The 18,527-nt window shown below is 39.9% G+C and overlaps 1 long non-coding RNA gene across 1 annotated transcript; it reads right to left on the minus strand.

Moving 5' to 3' along the window:
* Positions 1 to 302: 302 nt before the first annotated feature.
* LOC136012705 (uncharacterized) lies at positions 303 to 14,059 on the minus strand. The gene is made up of 5 exons (XR_010611912.1): positions 13,973 to 14,059; positions 4,488 to 4,655; positions 3,084 to 3,179; positions 1,887 to 2,115; positions 303 to 747 (listed from the first exon to the last, which is right to left on the minus strand). It is a non-coding gene; the product is annotated as an uncharacterized LOC136012705 (long non-coding RNA).
* Positions 14,060 to 18,527: the final 4,468 nt, after the last annotated feature.

Below are 18,527 nucleotides of genomic sequence, written 5' to 3' on the forward strand. Positions count from 1 at the left end.
TGTGCTTCCAGTTTGGTGTATCTGCCATATATTGGTGATTCTTATATAAAAATGTCATGCCTGCTTGCAAAAGACACTGAATTCTATATTCAACTGAAATTCACTGTGGACATCTGTATCTAAGACAAGTCATCTGAAACAAGGAGCAGTATGTCCAGAGTGTTTCATTATCCTCGGTGATGCAATTTGCATTTGGAATAATCATGTCTACACACTGTTCTGGAATTGCTATGTCTACACAGCTGTTACAACACTGCTGCTTTGCATTCTTGGAAGATTCCACAGTTTATTGCTTTGCCCCTCTGTTTTTTTCCCTGCTGGTTATTATGAAAGATCCCACCAGAAGGTAGTGGAGTATTTACCACAGTTTCTTTCATTTCATCACAACATTCGAAGTAAGCTCTGTTTCAAAGGACTGTTAGGCATTAGGCAAGAAGCACTAAAGACCACTTGGAGGTTCCTGGTGCTATTTATATATCTTCAAGGATGGGGATGTGCACATCTGAAGCTGAGCAGAGACAACTGACTAAACTAATGCATGAAATGGTGAGGCTCAGTAGTGATGCAGAACAGGAACAGCCAGCAATTTCAACAGGGTTTGGGAGTAATAACTTTCAAGAGCCTTAAATGGAGAAATTGTCCCTCAACTGTAAGAGTGGAACATGTCATAAGCATTTCTTTTGGCACGGTGACATGCACTCATCTGTTTTCATCTGAAAGCTCACCATTCTCATTTGGTAACCATTTCTGCAGAGAGAAATCCATAGGAAAAAAATGGTCAGGAATATTGTGAAGGAGTTATGTGCAACAACTATAAACTGTCTGCCTTATATGAGTTGGAAATACACAGACATTTATTGATGAGTTTAAATATTTGAAGGTAGCTATTTGTCTTTAGGTCATTAATGTGACTGATCAGGCTATTCTTACTTCAGACTGCACCTAACAGAAGGCAGCATTTTTTTGTGATGTAGCAAAGACAGATGATCGCCATGGGAGACTTACTAATATTAGAACGATGTGATGGGTAGGTCCAAGAAACCTACATTTTTAGAAACATTGAGCTTTCTTCTTTTTTGTTTTCTTTTTTTTCTTTAAGGGCAAATATAGAAAACAATAGTGCTATGATTATTCTTGTCTGTCCAAAAGATTTAGCATACACACATACCCATGCTTCGCTTATTTACGAAGCCTTTCACTGGATGCTTAACTAAAGAAAGGATGATTTATATCTAACCAAGTAGGGTGATTTTAGATTGTGCATTAACAATACTAAAAAAATGGGTGCTTGATTGGTAATATCTGCCTTATCTGAGAATTATTTCCTCTGCAGTGTTATGCAGATTCTTTCACAGCAAAGTAAACAGAGAAACACTAAGACATTTTGAGTAGTAAAAACCACAGTGAAAGTGCATTCCTTCCTCTGATCAGGAAGGCAATAGTCAGGGATGCCCTACAATTCAAATGAGTGAAATGAGTGCAGATTTGTGAACAAAATTGGTGCCCTCTTAGGGCAGGAGTAGGGAAATTCATATATGTGAAAGGTTTCAATATATCATACACAGGGATTTTATTGAATTTTGCAAAGCTTTTTATATAATCAAGAAATGTCACAAAAATCACTTCAGAAAATATAAGTTAGATAGGGCAAAACAGCAGGGAAAAAATATTCTGTGCATCTGTAGAAATACACTATGCCTTTGGGTAGATAAATGAGTTTGCAGGGTCTTACACTATGCATGCTTTATTTGTTGCTTTGCAATGTGGAACGTGGAAGGACAAACTTGTACATGCAAACTGCTGTTAAAAGGTGCTACCTCAGTAGATACGTTGTCAGAAAAAGGCTAACACACAGGGAGCTTTGAAAAAAACATATTTAGACTTACCTGCTCCCTATCTCCTGCAAAAGCTGTTTCTGAAGGATCGTGACCATTTTCCTCTACTCTCTCTCTTCTCTTAATCATTCTAAATTTAACTTTCTTTCCATTTCCCCATATTTTTGTCACTCTGTTGTGTACACAAGATCAGTAGACTTGCCATCCCTTAATTTCCTTTCCTTCTTGTGTAGATCAGACAGTAAGCACCTGCGACCGTGGTTGCTGCAATGTACCATGGCTAGGAAAGATAAAAAGGAACAGGTAGTCATTGCCTAAGAAACAGCCTCAGCGCTAAGAACAGTAAAATATTGCTCTTTCCTTAATTGCACAATATCCATGTGAAAATAGAGCACTATCTTTGCCTGAAGATTTCTTTTCTAATACCTGTAGGTCAGTATAAATGAATCTGTTAAATAAACAAGATTCTGCAGTCACCAAATACTAAAAATGCTGAGAATCTCTGTAATTATTAAAATATCTTTGTAGTCAGAGTTGGGTGATTTATTTTGTAACAGCTCAATTCAAAGCTGAAGGCATAATGAAAATATGCCAGAAAATTTATTCTATCATTTTTTTTCTATCCTGTATCTGCTGCCACAATAAACTTGCCTCCTACTCATCAGGCCAAACAGGGTTGCCCTGTTGGATATGTATGATTCTGAGGTACACGGTAGAAGGAAAGAAAGAGAACAATGATGAAGGGCCATTCCACAGACTTCATTGATTTGTTTTACATTCACAAGAAGTGGGTCTGAGGTCTTGTACATTAAGGCACTTTAGTATTCAAATCCAAATGTTTTGCTTTTACTGTGGGATCTTCAGAAAATAAAATTCAGTGTCAACTTTAATTAAGCAGTAGCAAAGTTAGCCAGTAGCTATTCAAAGAAGATGACATTGGTATGGAGGTCATATGTATTATGGAAGCAGGGTTGGATGGGCATCTTTCTATCCATTAGATACCATGATGTATGTAATATCACTTGAATGCTCTTAACTATGAAAGGTAAGAACACTCCAGCTAATCCTGGAGGCCACACAGATGTGCGAAAGTCTCCTTGAAGACTGTGTATAAAATGGCAATGTACGTGCATTTCGTCAACTTTGACAAAGCATCTATCTTGGTAGAAATGCTGTATATTAGGTATAAAGGAATGTGTTTTTGTAAGATATGTCCATGCATTAATTCTTAAATGTATTAGCTCTTACCAAACTCATTAGAAGAAGCACTATGATCATAACCAGAACATGAAGGCTCCAGTGTAAGTACAGCCAATGTTGAGAGAATCAGGAATTAGTAGCTGTCTGTATAAACAAAAGAATTCTATATTTTATAAGCGCATCAACAAATTCAATTAATTTTGAGATCTACACCACTCAGATAGGTGGGTAGCCCTTGGCATAATGTTTTAAGCTTCAAAGGATATCAGAGGTATTCAAGCATTTGGCATAGCTGCATAATTTGTAACAAATGACACATGTCTAAAGACTTGCTGCTTGCTTCAGGTCCTTGGCTGTCAGAGATATATATGCACAACAAGAACCTCTGATGATGTGCCTGGTTAAGCCTTTGGGCCATTGTCCTGGGTTCAGCCGTAGCAGTCATTTTTTTCTCCTTCTTAGTAGCTGGTGCAGCTCTGTGTTTTTGATTTTCAGCCTGGGAACAGCACTGATAACACCGATGGTTTTAGTTACTGCTCAAATGTTTGGTCTGACCAAGGGCTTTGTGAGTCTCATGCTCTGCCAGGGAGGAGGGGAAGCCGGGAGGAAGGAGAGACAGGACACCTGACCCAAACTAACCAAAGAGGTATTCCATACCACAGCACGTCATGCCCGGGATGTAACTGGGAGTTACCTGGAAGGGCTGGCTCACTGCTCGATCAGGCTATGTGTCGATGAGTGGTATTGTATTCTCTTCCCTTGTTATTTCCCTTATTATTATCATTGGTGGTAGCAGCAGTGATTTGTGTTATACCTTAGTTACTGGACTGCTCTTATCTCAACCTGTGGGAGTTACATTTTTTCAATTCTCCTCCCCATCCCTCCGGGAGCAGGGGGACGGGGGGGACAGGGGGAAGAAGCTGGGGGGAGTGAGCGAGAGGGCTGCATGGTTCTTATTTACAGGCTGGCCTTAAACCATGACAGGCATTCATTTAAAGGCCTGCATGCCATGATTTCTTACAGATGGTGACAGGTAGTGAGAAAGATTTGGCCTGTATGCAGTTTTGTTGGCATAAGCTGCATTAAAAGAGGGAAACTGGTCAATATTACAAATGCCTTAAATAATTTTATTTTAAATGTTTTTCAATCCCTACAGCAGAGAAACAAAAATCATCAATAGGAAAGGTATTTTCTAATACTGTAATATCACGTAAACATTATTTGTAATGTATTGCTATTTCTAGAGGTCTACTACTTGAAGATCCAGGAAGAGTACTCTGTTCAAATTACACTCTTAATAGCTGCACTGATGATTACGAGAAGTATTTCTGTAAGGCCAAGAGTGAATTTAAAAACCTATGTTGCAAAACCCACTTTCTTTTTAGGTTTCCCTGTCTTCTCACTACAGCAGAATTCTCATATGCAAAAGAAATTATTTACTAACCCACTAACCATAGTCTTTCTGAAGCAATCTCTGTACGCAGCTAGGCATTTGTACCATCAGTCTGTTGAAATCTTTTGCCAAATTGACTGGTAGGTTAACACGAGTTATTTGAAATCAGCTTCAACACATCCATTTAGATAGCTCTCTTATGGATCATTCACGCCATTATGGTTTTTCTATAATGTAGAGGAAAACAGATTAATTTGAAACTTTAAGTTTTGAACACATTTTAAATCCTTAAAAATTTAAAGATTAACATTTTCAAGTGTAGTAAAAATAAAAATAATATTTAGCTAAAGCAAATAAAAGACAGTAAATTAATTTAATTAATAGTTATCTGAATTAGAGAATGCTGCCTTGATTTATTTAGTCCAATTCATATGACATACAGTAAACAAATATTTACTTATTATTTCAATGTAAAGTTGTTTAGTTAAAAATTTCAAGTTCTTTCATCAAATTTAACTAAAAATAATTTTAAAAAACGCTCATAGAATCATAGTCTAGCTTGTAATTCTGGTAAAGAAAATGAATGGTTTTAAATGATTTTTGTATCTTGAAGATTCAGAGGCTCAGCTGCTCCTTTTCTTCATGATTGTATAATCAACTATTATTTATTTCTTTCTTATTTTCAGTTAGGAAAGGAAAATGCAGTGTGGATGGCCAGATGTACGAATCTGCAGTACAAGGAACTGGATCAGGACTAATCCTGGGCTCCTTCTATTGCCCGTGGGCAATAAAAAAAGAGGAAAAAAAGAATAGAGGCAGCACCTTAAGGCATACTTCATACCATCCTAATGTAGGAATCTAAACCAAGTCAGATTCATTGAGCTCTAAAATGCCTGGTTTCCTCTACGGATGAGGGCATGGTCACCCTAGGTAATCACTAGCTTAGATGTGGATATCTATGTTATCAACTAAGATTAGATGATTTCCACCCCATGTAACTTTTGTGACTAAGAAGAAATATCTATAAAGAAAGAAAATTCCTTCTATAAAAAGGCTTGTAATACAATGATATGGGTAAAGTTCTTGCTCCACGTTCCCTACAATGCCCTTGATCCTCTAAAACTTAGACTGAAATTTCTATCACAAAGGAAAGCATTATCCTTCATTCTGACTCATGAAAGCGATTGTTCACTGAACTTAAAACTAACACTTGCCAAGAAGTACATAACAGTGATCTAATTAAAGACAGAATTCAGAGCTGATTAGCATGTGTATTATAATTAGTGCATACAGCAGTACATGAGTGTATTAGTATATATACACGTATGTGTATAGACATGTACAAACAGAATGCTTAAAAAACAATTATATACAATTGTAATTAAGGAAAAATGAAAGCCAACATTTGTATAAATTAATAAATGTCATAAATTAGTACTCACAGCATATTGATATGCAAACTAATATATCTATGAAAGCATAGGAATAAAGAGAGTAAGAACTTGTCTTTGTTTTATTCTGAATTTCTATAGGACTATTCGGGACAATAGAAATCCTAGTGATGACACAGTTCCACTGACAGCTGTCGAAAACAAAAAGCTTTCATAGAATATTTCTGGTTTGCATTTAGAAAGGAAAACAGAGTCTGCATTGCCAAAGCATCATCTATTCTGACATTCTCCTGAGTGGATGGTAAAAAGCATCTATTAATTTTTATACCTTTTTTTTTTTTTTTTTAATTGGCAGGGCCAGGTAACTTAATTTAAAGCTTTTAAAAGGAATGTTGCACTGCTGCTCATTGGCAAAAAGCTTTAGCATACTGTGCAAGTCCAAGAGGCTTGGAAATATCTAATGCCATGTGGATATTTCAACTGCATAAACAGGGTAACTGTGGATGAGTTAACTTGACCTTGGTTCTGTGTGAAAGAATGGAACAGCTGAAATAGGACCCTGTCCATAAGGAAATAAAAAATTGTAACATAATTACTGCCAGTCAACATGAATTTATGCAAAACGGGTTAAGTTAAACAAACTGCGTAGTACTTTTATGAGATAAGAATTTTTATCATTTGACTTAAGAAAGGTAACTATGCTGACAAAACAATGTCTTTCAGACTTCTGTTAAGCATTGATACCACATGACACCCTGATTAAGATGTTAGCATCTGAACAAAACCAAGAAAACATATATTAAATGAGACTAAACTGTATAACTCAGAAATTCAACTTGTAATTGTTAGCTAAAAGTTTACAACTATTGCCACTGTGGTGCTACAGAGATCCTTTCATGTCTGAGACACTGTTATTCAATGTTTCTATCTATGGCATGAGAAAACCCTCCATAAACTAAATTCTAGTAATGCTTCTAAATTACACAAATAACAAAAAGAGGAGAGAAATTGTGAGGACAGATTACAAGCAGGAAGTGATTCAGACAACTTTCTATCTAAGAAGAAACAATACGGATATTAATATTGCCAATTAAAGACTAGTATTTGGTGAGGAGGAGGACATACAGATTGCACTTGCAGGACTCAGGAGTATAATGGCTCTAAAGAAATGGGAAGGCAATGTTTGATGGAGAATTTTTTAGTGTAAAATAGCATGAAGTTGGTTAAAGTGATCCACAGTTTTACTCTGGAAGGAGTCAGAGGTGGTCTTCTAATGGGTATGGTGGTCAGACCAAAATAAGCTCTCCACAGAGAAACGCAGAGACAATGAAAGCTACCACCCTACAAACACCTATTGCTCTGTTTTGGATTCTAGGAACACAGCAATTTCTCTGGGATATATTGCAAACACAGTGGATGAAGAAATGGTTAGCAGGTGTTATGTACATCTGCATAAGTAAGGCAAAGAACAGCAGGGAGCTTGTGTTTGGGGAAACAGGAGTCTGGCTACATTATTTGTAAATAAGATTGCACAACTTTGCTAGCCCTTGTCCAGTTTTTGTTTGTTTTTGTTCTTGTTTTTGTTTTATTTTAGTAAGCACAAAGCAAGTCTTAGAGTGAGAAAGCTTGAGACAGTGCTGAAATTTTTGAGATCTTTAATAGGAAACCCATCCTGACAGTGTCCAACTGATTTTCCTGTCTCATGGTCCCTAGAGAATTGCTGTGTGAGAGGTCGAATGCTCCTCTGGTTTCCTCAGGGGTAGTCATCGTTGGCAGGGGAGGACACAGCTCTCTGTCTATCCACTCCCACTCCAATTCCCCCCTCTTCCTCTGGTCTTCCTTCTCCATGAGCAATAGAGAAAGACACTAATTTTCCACTCCTTTTTTTCCTTCCTGGAATGCTTTAAAAGGCAAAGATGACAAAAGATACCTCTAGGTCTCACCTTGCTCTTTTAGTCTCCAAACTACAAGAAATCATACACAAACACAGTCTGATGTTGACTTAAGAAGCTATAGCAGATCGCATGCAGCCAGCCCCAGCCAATCCTGATCTCTTAGTCTTCTCTAGTCTCCAGGCTAGGGTTTCAGACAGAAACCAGGAAGCAGGAAAAGGGGCCATGCATAGTTTCGTTTCTGTATGGAGCCAGACCTGAAGTTTCAAGAAGCTGCTTGGGGTTTATTAACCTGGTTGGCTTAGGTAGGCTGCTGGAAGGAAGCAGAGATGAAGCTGAAGAGATGTAAGTGGGGAGATGCATATCTGTTTGTATTCCTCAGTGCCTCTGGATGAGACAGTAGTAATGGCTGATAATGTGACTGGTGCATCAGGTCTTGTGGTGGGGCAGCAGCCCTCATGCTGCCCTGCAACACAGGCAAACAAACCTAAAGGTGCAAAGTACCTTTGATGACTGAGCATCTTACGGTCCTGCACCTTTCCTCTCTGATCAGACATGTGATCCTGTATCTGATCAGTAAAACCAGCACTTTGTCAATCAGCTGCACCAAGTACCTCAGTTCCTGGAGCAGAAGAGCCTGCAGCGCAAGCCGGTGAGATGTGGGCCAAATGGAGAGATGTGTCAGCCAGGACAAGAGTACAAATCTCATGGTTAATGCATGAGATTTGGGCAGACTGGGAACAGAGAGGCAAATGTGAAGCAGGACTGACATCAGGGCCGTGAGTCAAAAAATCACTTAATCTAATAATCACTGACATTTGCAGGGAATGTGAAGATCAATATAGATGGAAAGGGATAAAATGGATAGGTTATAAATAAAGCACTGATGAATAACAGCCCTGTCCCTCAGCATCTTCACCATCACACTAAGGATAGCATGGGCTTCTGTTTTTAATCCCCCTTCTAGATAGCCAGTAATTCTGCCCTTTCTAAAACAATCACCCAGCAGCTGCTGTTTTCCTTCTTTTTCTACCATCACCAACACACTGGCTGTGAAGAGGAAGAGGGAAAAAACGAGATGTCTCCACTTTGCTCCCCCTTAGTTTCCCTTGCTAGCTGTGCCTGTCCCACAGCTGCCACACAGCGCTTGGCAATGAGCAACTTTAAGGTACAAATGTCTTCCAATTTTCTTTTTTTCAGCAAAATTGTCAGGGTTTTGCCCCATGATGCCTAACATGTTTCCTTAAGTTTTCCAATAAATTCCAAAGTGGTCACATTGTATCAAGACAGGCAGGCAATCAAATGCATACAAGCATCTTGGACATCTAAAAGAGAGGGGGCAAGTGCTCTATTGTCCCTTTAAGGCAAATGGAATGGGACGGTTATTTTCTAATTGGAAATATGTCATACCTTTTTTAGACCATTGCTTTGTCTTCATTATAATACCAGAGCTGCACACGATTGTACATAAGAGACATTAAACATATCTTGAGCACTTCTTTTAAAATTATTTGAATGTTTTTGTTGAATGAGCAGAGTGCACGAAATTGAGTCCATGCTGGCATTAAGGTTCTATGCTGCCTACAGAAACTCTAAATACACAGACAATGCCTTAATTTTTTGTAAAATAAAAAATAAATAAAATTAACAGTTGAAATTGTACAAATCAACACCTACATTGTATGTCCACATATTTTCTCCTTCAATATTAGGAGGAACATGAACCCAGATTTGCTATATTATGATTAAACCCACTGTTAGATTTAAGATCTACCTGAAGAAAAGATGAATAGCTGTCCCTTCATCACTTTGGAGGAAATCTAGCAGCTAAAATGCATTACTTGACCAACATTTAAATAGGTATGGTTTGCTGAGATGAACACCACCTCAACAAATATGAAGGGAGATTCAAGCCAGCTGAGTTTAAAGCGTCTCTTCACTTACCCCATCACTTATGGATATAACTTAATGGCCGCTGATGGCCTGTATAGGAAAACTTCAATATTTTAATTTAGTTCAATCACAAGTTGTGTCTGCGCTGCAGAGGACATCAGATCAGTGAACTCTATCCAGTTTGCTTTAAAATTCATGCTGCTATGGCAAACACAACTTGAGTTGTGAATATCTACTCTTAAGTGACTTGTTAAGCCTGAGGAAAAGTATAAAATTTATGCAAGAAAACCTACAAATGTGCTTGTAGAGAGAAAATAGGCCTTCTGGGTTGTGATGGTTTTCTACAGATGTATCATCACTTCCAGAAATGCAGAGTACAGCTGCTGCATTTATGTAAAATACCTGTGGTCTAATCAGCACTAAAAAATTTATACTAAGGGACAGAATATTTTTTACTGAAACTAATGAACTTGAGAAAAAATATTGTCAGTTCTGCAGAGTTATTTTCAAAAAGAAAGGAGCCTCATCAAATGTGTGTTCCTGGGTTTTGCTGAAACAATTCAGAGAGAATGGTTTGTAAGATTTTAAGATTTTTTAAATTATTGAAATCCAGCTGGAGGCAAGATATCTGTTTAAAGTGATCTGTTAATCTGATGTATGTGTGCAGCATGGTTACAAAGCTGAATGTGCACATGGAAAAAGCAAATCACAATTAATTATAGACAGTCTTTGAAAGTGAGAAACTGAACAACCTACTTTCTTTCCCCCAACTCAAAGTAAAAAAGCTACTAAAAACAACAAGTCATGAAATTGGGTTGTAAAATTATTTCAATATTATCAGTCTGAAGGACTGGTTATGTTACGGATGTCTGAGTGTGAATGTTTTGGGGAGTGTGATTTTTAACTTGTTGGTATTTCTTTAAATATAGCCAACACAGGAGGGTGGCAGACAACTGGGTTTTTTTTTAACTTGATTATCCTGCAAGAATTTCTAGATCACTTACCCAGAGGCATTTTTCAGCAAATGTTCAATTAACAGCTTGACAGCTAACTATCGACTTTAAAACTATCTGATCTTTCCACAATCAATAAATTGCATCTGTGTAATTTATACTGCTGTGAAGCAGTTACACGTTTAGCACATTTGTAGTGCTTATGTGTTTTTAAACAAAGCAAAGAGGGTCATTTTGTCACAAAGAGGAACACCTCAGGAAATCGTTGCAGAGGAAGCTGTTGGGTAGATACATTGGCTGGGAAAGGTAAACCAAAGGCCAAACTACAGTACAGCCCGGGGATCCATCACCAGGTCCAAGTGAGTTAGGCAGATGTTTCTGTTAGCAAACAAACTCTGAATGCTTTGTACCAGAAATGAAAGGCCCTTTCAGCTCTCCAGAGGCTGGAAGAAAAAGATACCCCTCAGGGGCTTCATTTCTGAGGCTTCTTGCAGGTCCTTATGCAACTCCAACTGAAGAAAGAGTTGGCTTTGCTTTGGTCACCATAAGGTAGTGGACTAAATCTTAACTCACTGACCACCTCCATGACAGCTGCTTTCCAGAGATGACAGCAACTCTTACAACATCTGCATTTGGAGTTACCTTTAAAAATCTACTTCCATAGCCTTGAAAGATTTTGCAAGTCAGCAAGAAAATATCTCAAAAGAGAAGTGTTTAGGAATGAAGTGAAGCACCCAGAAACATTCCCTTATTGTATGATTAAATGCAACAGATGAAATTAAAAACATGTTCATTTGCCACGATTACCTCATTCTCTTGTGTTACATATGCTGTCCCTTTGCTTAATCAGCAGTTTAACTGAAAGCACACTCTTCACTTGTATTTGATTTTGTGGTCCCCCACTTCACTAACTGAAATGTAATGTTCACATAAATATTTTATTAACATTAAGTGACTATTTCGTTGTGAGCCCATGAGCACTCAGCAGAACATGCATGAACCTTTTTTAATTCTTTTTGTGGAAATTACTCAACAGTAATTCTTTTAGCAAGTTATTATTATTATTTAGACATATAAATTGCCTCCAACCACAATAGCACTTGCTACAACCAGGAACTCAGAGATACCCATGACTCCTTCTCCTACCCCACAATCCAGCCATCCATGACAGTCCTTACCAGCAGGTGTGGTGTTAAGCCATAATGCCCACCGACTGGGAGAAGGTTTTATTTTATCTCTTTCAGGCCCATGAAACTGCATACATTTGTAATGCTGACAGTTTGGTACTCTTGCTGTTGAACAGTTTGTACTCTTCTTGTGAACCTTAATCTTTCTGAAACTAATAGTTGCACCCAAGCTGTATGCCTGAAAAAATAGGCTTCCAGAAATACATTGAAAAAAGATACTCCCCCTCTTCCTTCAGCAGACATGTTGCCTTTTGTGCTTTCCCCGTGCATATGAGCCCACCAAAATATGGAAGGTTGAAATTTTTCAGTTCTTCTTTAAAGGCTGAGCATGCCTACAGCATCCACCAGTTAAACAACTGGCAAGCCGAAGCCTCTGCTTGTCAGCCACATGGTTCATGGGGTTGCAGAATCACCTTTCTCCCATTTGACTCCCCACATCAGCCATCTCCCTCAATCTATTGTATACATAAAATATATACATTAAACAAAACAGGAGGCCCGTCATTAATTACTCATCTGCACAATGCGAGACTGAGACTCCAGTGAGTTTCCCAGACGCTGTCTAAATAGTGCAGATAGATGATAACTCTCCTTGAAAGCAGTGAGCCCATTCTGAGGGCAAGCCTTCCTCATTCGATTCACATAAAATTTCCACTGAAGGGATACACTGAATAAAGCAGGCAAGGTTTTCCTCCCTAGTGACTTTATTTCCCCAAACATCTCTTTAGCTCCCTGGTGGTCTTGTGCACAAATTATACCAGTAAATGTTTTGCGTGAATTGCACCAATAGCTTATCCCAAACAGTAATAAGAGTAAGTGGTGATTCATAATCAGAGTTCTATTGTCTTTATATTGCACAATCTGACAAGCAGACAGAAAAAAGACCAAAAAAAAAAGTAAATAAAAAAGAGAGAAGGCTGTTTTTAACCTTTCAGCAGTAATAAACCTGGGGCTATTTATAAGGTGTATATATAACCGAAATCCAATAAAACAGGACTGGAAGTAAACATGAGATCATCTAGGCTATCACACTGCCCTGAGTCAGGACAACTGTACTTGTGTCATTCCCGATAAATATTCGCACAGCTTAAAATGCTCCAGCGATGAGCACTCTATAAAAATCCCTTGACAATCAACTCCAGGACTGCGTTACCCCTGCTGTTAGGACAATTATCCTGATGTCAAGATAAATGACAGAGAAAGTTAGGCTCCCTCTGAAGTTTAAAAAGAAGAAAGCAGCAGCAAGACAAAAAAGAGTTACTACCTGAAGCAGATGCAAAGGCCAGCTGAAACAAAGACAAATAGCCAAATGAACTGTAGGGCAGAGGGGAAAGCTGAATGCCTGGGATTGTTTTGCTTGGGAGCAGCCTCTGAGAGCAGTAATAAACAAACAGAAAGGGAGGCTGGAGAAACCTGCCTGGGGAAAACAAGTAGACAATATATTATCTAAGAGAATGCTACCTGGAAAGAAACAGAGTTGGAAAAAGGAGACCAGAAATAAGCCCTTCTGTTGGAGTCCAACTGGGGCAAGTAATCTGTAAATATTTCATCAAAGAAATACTGAATTCTATCACTGGTCTCTTCTTAAACAGAAATACCCTGAAGGACCCCAGATCTTGGCTATTTATATTGGTCATAGGGAAGGGAAGGGAAGGGAAGGGAAGGGAAGGGAAGGGAAGGGAAGGGAAGGGAAGGGAAGGGAAGGGAAGGGAAGGGAAGGGAAGGGAAGGGAAGGGAAGGGAAGGGAAGGGAAGGGAAGGGAAGGGAAGGGAAGGGAAGGGAAGGGAAGGGAAGGGAAGGAGGGAGGGAGGGAGGGACGGAGGGAGGGAGGAAGGGAGGGAGAGAGGGAGGAAGGAAGGAAGGAAAAGAGGGAAAAAAGAGGAAAAAAAAAAAGAGGAGGAAAAGAGCATAATTTGCCATGCTTTTCAGACATTTACACGTTCTCCTCATATGCAAGATGTGTATAGACTTTAATTATTGCTTAAGAATATTTGGTTCTATCACTTCATGAATGCTTTTTTCTTTTTCTTTTTTTTTCCCCTTAATCCAGGATTGGTTATATTCTCTCAGGATTTTTTTTTTTCTTTAAACTACAGCATTTTTCAGATTCGTGACCACTCCAGAAGAACGAAAGACAGCATTCCCCCCCCAAAAATCCCCCTCCCCAAATCAATCCACCCTCCTAATTCCTTCCCCCTTCCCCACCCCGCAACCAATTTAAAGGCTACCTTTAAAGCAGCCTAAAGGGGCTGCAGGGCAGAGGGGTGGGGCAGTGACACCGTCCCCCGTCCCCCGTCCCCCGAATCCGCCGCCTGCACGGGCAGCGCCGCAGCCTCAGCCGCCAGTGGGCGGCAGCAGCACAAGCGGCGTGTACCCCGCCCGAAGGGGTTCCGGAGAGGGGGAGTTGTGGGTGCCCCAGGGCTCCGTCCGCAGCTTGCGCCTTCCCTATCGCCGCCGATGCGTTTGAGAGGCGGGAACTGAGGTGGGAAAAAACACCGTCAATTCCAAACTAAACCCCGCAACCAACAAAAATAGATGTTCCAGGAAGAAAATCCTGCCGATTGCGACGCGCTGACGCATCTCTGATCTCAGCCCCTGTGCGTGATTTTTACACCGGCAGCGGAGGGGCGGGAGCGCGGCAGGAGCTCGAGGGGTTGTGAACCCCCCCTCCGCGCCTGGGGATGCCCCGGAAGGTTTAACGAAGGCAGTGATTTCCACGGGAGACGGCAATCGCGCGGGGGGGGGGGGGGGGGGGGGGGGGGGCTGGACCGAGGAACCCCCGCCTGATCCAAGTCTGCAGCCCGGGGCACCGGATGCCTTGGGACACGCTGCTGGACCAGTGCGTGTTTCCAAAAAGGCCTTTTTTGGGGTACACCTGCTACGCAAGGAAGAACTGTCTCTCTCTTCAGACCCAAGATCTTTACTCAGTGTTTTCTCCAGCTTACAGGCTGCAGGGTTGTGAACTTGAAATACAAGTTTTGAGGAAGAAATTATCTAAATGCAGAAGAATATCCCAAAGTCTTTGTCAAAAAATAATAAACTGGAAATAAGGCATGTTCTAGGTTTTCCTCAGCTTTATTCCCCTCCCATGTAAGCCTGTACAAGTTAATAACATCATTTGCAGTATATATGTAAAATAATTAATAGAAGTGTTATTAGCCTCAAGAATTACTGAATACACACAAAGCTACATAACTATAACCCCAATTTATTTAAATTGGAATTCCATGGAAATCTGTGGGTGTGATATTCATGAAATCATATTAATGGCTTGTGTTGGAAAGGACCTTAAAGATCATCCAGTTCCAACCACCTTGCAATGGGCAGGGACACCTTCCACCAAATCAGGTTGCTCAAAGTCCCGTCCAGCCTGGGCTGAACACTGCCAGGGATGGGGCAGCCACAGAGTCTCTGGGCACTCAGGCAAGTAATTCACTTAGACAAGTATTCTCTACTTTTAAAATAAGTATTTTCAGAGTCTATAGTTTCTGAATACCTTTCTCTTATGTACAAAGACACTCATAATTGTTTTCAGAAAATTGCCAGCCCCAAGTTAAGGCAATAGGGCAACTGTAGCCCTTAGCACTACTCTTGCTATAGAGGGATAATCCATGCTGTTAGGAGTTACTACATTGACACACTTATTTTATAAAACCATCTGGAAAGGTTCTCAGTCCTCCCCTCCAAACAACACAGACTTCACAACTGAGTGGTAGCAGTCGTGGTACATGAGCACTCAAAGGAACTGAGGAAGGTGAGAGAGAGAGAAGTTGATAGCAGAACTCTTACAGTAAGGTTATGAAATGTATAACCAGAATGACACTGTATCAGAAGTATGCAAATAAATGTATAAGGGAATGAACTGACTTCACCTGTTAATGTAGAAGTTCAAGGACATCAAAATATAAATCACCCTGGTTTGTTGGAACAGATAACTGTACTCCTGATAGTACAAGAAAGTGCTGACACACATAATCTTCCTCTACACTTTTTTCCCATGGCCTCCCTACCACCAGCTCTCTGATCCTGGCAACAGGTAGAAGGCAACAGCCAAGCCAAACATCCCTTTCAACTGTTAGTCCTTATCCTGAAACTGAAAGGTATTTCAAACTGAGATTTAGACTAAGAACAAACAAAAATTCATTTTTAAAGGATTATGAAATTCAATCTACTCATGCATCCAGCCTCTCAGAAAGTGTTTTATACGTAGCCTGGATGAGGCTTTGGGCAGTGTTTAAATACAGCTACATATTCACAGGATCTGGTGCTCCAATCCCCCTAATGCAGTTGGAAAAATCCCCAGATCCTGTGGGTGCTGGGCTTGTAGAATGAAGCTCCCACAGGTAACTAAAACCAATTGCATGCCCCTAGAGGTAATACTTTTGTCCGACCATTTAGCTACTGTTCAAGCAACAGTATTTCCGTGCGAAATTCACTGATGGCTTGAGAAGTTCATTGCCTGCTAAACATTGTTACTGGTCACTGTTTATCATTCATCCATATAGTCCAGTAATCAAACGATGAAGTTTAAATGCATTTATACGTAAATGAAATAATCACTTTTTTTTTTTTCTTCTTTTTTTTTTTTTTCCCCTGGCAAAGCTCTATTTGCTATATCAGGACTAAACTTCATCATTTTCATAAGCATAGTCTATAATTTTCTAGGCATGTCTCTGCCACTTCGGAGTGGACAGAGGTAATATTTTGTGATTGATAGAAGTGACAGCAAATACCCCTCACATCAACAGTATATTTTGATAAATCTGGCCATTACCCAGCACAGTTTATGTTTATTGGAGGAAAAGGAGATGGCTGAAGCTAGGTATGCTGGCAAAAGCATAGTTTTGCAGCCAGGAAAGGCTCTAGTATTAGCACTGTTTTGTTGGTCTGCTTCATATACTAGGAACACATTCCCAGCAGAGACCTCCAATTCCAAGATAAATGTGGTGAAATAGAGATGGGGCAGGATGATACAGCAGAAGAAAGGGAACAGGAGAAGTAAAAAGAGATAATTTTTTCTTTCATCATGATGGAATTACTCTGTGGAGATCATTTAAGCAAACATCCTCTGGCAAATCTATTGCAGTTACTGAAGATGCTAGTGCCCTGATTTATCCCCTGCTATGTTCTGCCTGAAATTACCGGGTGAACCGAGAGAGCATGTGCTGTGCTCCAGCTAACTGTCCCAATTCACAACCTGCTGCATCACTGAAAACCCACTTATGCCAGAAATTAAAGCTAAGATGCTACATGTTGCATAGGAATGGCTGAAGCATAAGACATGCCAGCCTGTAGAAACAGAGACCTGTAGCTGAGAGATGGGGCGGACAAGTGGTATTAATGCTTTCATTTCAATCAAATGTCCCTGTAATTACATTGAAAAGTCTGGAAAAAATTTCTAGGAGAGATAGTTTTGAAAAGCAATTCAGAGGAGTTCAGAGAAAATTCCAAGTAAGACAGATCACCTGTGTAAACTGGGGTCATTTGTTCAAGTGTCGGTCATGAAACAATAGTACTTTTTAATCTGAATTTTAGGTACCCCTGAGTCCCATTTCTTGTGCTCTGTACCCCAGTTATGTATCAAAAAAAAATCCCAAAACCAACCCCCCCCCAAAAAAAAAACCACACAAAAAACAAAAACAAAAAACCCCATCAAAACAAACCAAATCAAACCAACAAAACCCAAACAAATATAATTATGGGAAAAATAATACTTGTTATGAATTGGCCACTGCTAAAAATGAACTGCTAAAGATGCTCCTTGTATCAATGCCATACAGAAATAAAAAGTATGAACTCCAATCTTTAATTCTAGTCTATCCTAATGCCTTTGTCCTAGAAATTGTTTGCAAACTTAGTTCTGCTGCTATAGCCAGTGCATCAAATATGTATTGCCCCCAGAGTCACGAACAACAAACTCCCCTTGGTGTTTACGGGCCCAGATCACTCAGTGTGGCAAGAAATTGTTCAGGTATCTCACTCCCCTTATGTCTTCAGTGGTGTAAGTACAGTGGACAGCCTGGCCCACTACAGCTGTAGACAGAAAATCAACTATTCACAAGTTTTCCTCACTGAGATCTCATTTCCTCATTAAGAATGGCTTGCCTCAACACCCAGGTTGGATAGGTGGAAGGTGTCCATGCCCATGGCAGGTGGCTGGAACTAGAAGATCTTTAAAGTCCCTTCCCACCCACACCATTCTATGATTCTGTGATTCTAAATGATTCTGTGATTCTATCTGTTATGCAATCATTGCATATAATCTAAACCTACATTCACCAATTCTGTGCATTTTTCCAGATACAGAAATCAAAGAACATTACCAGGACAGTAATGCAATTACAGTAATGTAATTACCAGTGCTGCTCCATCCCTGGCAGTGCTCAAAGCCAGGCTGGACAGAGCCTTGGGTGCCATGGTTTAGTGTGAGGTGTCCCTGCCCATGGCAGGGGGGTTGGAACTGGATGATGTTAAGGTCCTTTCCAACCTTAACTATTCTATGATTCTATGACAGTAGACTGTAAGCATCCTTTTCTGTGTGTGAGGAGTTGCAGAGGTACAGACAGATCACAGGTACCCTGCCCAAGGTCACCCCCTGGGTCAGGGGCAGCTGCTCTTCTCTTGGTCCAGTCGAGGGGTCTGTGCCTCAGATCTCCAACAACTTCTCCCCCATTCCACCCCAAAAAAATAGGCAAACAAAAAAACCCCAGGTAACTACTACCTTGCATATAAATGTTAATATTCCCACATAAGACCAAGGGAGGGGTCTTTCCAGCAAAGCTC

Source organism: Lathamus discolor, chromosome 4 (genome assembly GCF_037157495.1).
Source record: "Lathamus discolor isolate bLatDis1 chromosome 4, bLatDis1.hap1, whole genome shotgun sequence".
In the NCBI taxonomy this organism is placed as follows: Eukaryota; Metazoa; Chordata; class Aves; order Psittaciformes; family Psittacidae; genus Lathamus; species Lathamus discolor.